Here is a 2,131-nt window from a genome sequence, read left to right as displayed (position 1 = left end):
ATAGGCCTTGGAAAACTGAACACAGATCAATTGAGAAAACAGGAAGAAGTTGTGTGGAACTATGAAAAAAATAAGCAAAATATACAAACTGAGTAGTCCATGCGCATCATAGGCAACATTAAGGAGAGTCTGAGTTCAGGTGCGCCGTGGTCCCGTGGTTAGCGTGTGCAGATGCGGAACGAGAGGTCCTGGGTTCAAGTCTTCCCTCGAGTGAAAAATTTATTTTCGCAAAGTTATGATCTGTCTGTTCGTTCATTGACGTCTCTGTTCATTGTAATAAGTTTAGTGTCTGTGTTTTGCGACCGCACCGCAAAACCGTGCGATTAGTAGACGAAAGGACGTGCCTCTCCAATGGGAACCGAAAACATTTGATCGCAAGGTCATAGGCCAACCGATTCCTCCACAGGAAAACACGTCTGATATATTCTATACGACACTGGTGACGGCATGTGCGTCACATGACAGGAATATGTTGTCGACCCACCTAACTTGTACACTTGGCGAATGGGTAAAAAGATTCTTCTACCTTGCTCGATTTAGGTTTTATTGTGGATGTGATAATCACTCCCAAAAAGGTGATGAAAACATAAGTGTTTGTCACATAAACTGCAACAAATGAATGCAACAGTTTCACAGTCGCACCGTTTTCCCTGTGCTCTGTCAAAACATGTGTTTTTAACGTTTTCAAATTTTTCCGTGTGTAGAACGTCAAATCCTGCATATGTCCAAGCAAATCTGAACATGTGGAATTTTGGAGAGAGAAGTTGATTATGTGTGAGTGCCTGAACTTTGATAATTGTCTGGAAATAAAAAAAATAAACTTTTCACTCGAGGGAAGACTTGAACCCAGGACCTCTCAGTCCGCAGCTGCTCACGCTAACCACGGGACCACGGTGCAGCTGAGCTCAGACTCTCCTTGATGTTGCCTATGATGCGCATGGACTACTCAGTTTGTATATTTTGCTTATTTTTTTCATAGTTCCACACAACTTCTTCCTGTTTTCTCGATTGATCTGTGTTCAGTCTTTCAATGCCTATCCACTGTGCCAACTTACAACTAAATCTGAGGGGGTGCGATGGGGAGGTTCCCTTGTGAGCACTATGGGACTTAACAGCTATGGTCATCAGTCCCCTAGAACTTAGAACTACTTAAACCTAAGTAACCTAAGGACATCACACAACACCCAGTCATCACGAGGCAGAGAAAATCCCTGACCCCGCCGGGAATCGAACCCAGGAACCCGGGCGCGGGAAGCGAGAACGCTACCGCACGACCACGAGCTGCGGACGCGAGCATGTGAACACGTAGGGGTGGTCTGCTGCGCAGACACATGTTCAACAATGTTCGATGAATGGTGTGTTCTGATACACTTTTGCGTGTACCAGTATTGTGCTCTCTCAGTAGAGATCACCATCTATCCTATTTTACAGAGCAGCCAAGCCTCGGAACCCCATGTTCAGTGAAGAGTCACTGTTTGCCGCCTGGTGGTAATTTCACTGCTCTTCAACCTCCTTCTGTAGATGCTCACAAAAGTAGCATGTCAATTTCGACCAGCTTCGCCATTTTCGAGATATTCGTTCACAGGCTCTACGTAATAATAATTTACCCTTTGTCAAAGTCGCTTATCTCAATGTATTTTCCCATTTGCAGTCCATACCTTCACTAGGGTTACCCTCGTCCATGTGTGCTCCACTTACATGCTTTTGTTACTCAGTCACGTGCCAGCAATGTCACCATGAGGCATCCAGCGTTGCGGTGGACAGTGGTTATAATGTTTTGGCTTATCACTGTATTTCTTTATTATATCTCCCCATTTGTTATTGACCTACTACAATTCAAAAGCTTCTGTTTTCTTTTTGTCAGAACTGCTTATCTTGCAGGTTTACTACCATTTAGATCTACACTTCAGACAAATATCCCCAGAAAAATCTTCCTGACACATAAATTTATGTTAGATGTTACCAATTTTTTTTTACGAAATGCTTTTCTTGCTACTGGTTGTTCGCATTTTATATCCTCTATACTTCGACCATCATCAGTTATTCTGCTGCCCAAATAGCAAAACTCTTCTACTGCCTTTAGCGTCTCATCTCTTACTCTGATTGCCCCAGCATTTCCTGACTTAATTCG

Source organism: Schistocerca cancellata, chromosome 6 (genome assembly GCF_023864275.1).
Source record: "Schistocerca cancellata isolate TAMUIC-IGC-003103 chromosome 6, iqSchCanc2.1, whole genome shotgun sequence".
Lineage (NCBI taxonomy): Eukaryota > Metazoa > Arthropoda > Insecta > Orthoptera > Acrididae > Schistocerca > Schistocerca cancellata.
The sequence above is the reverse complement of the archived record's forward strand: the minus strand, read 5'-3'. Positions refer to the sequence as shown.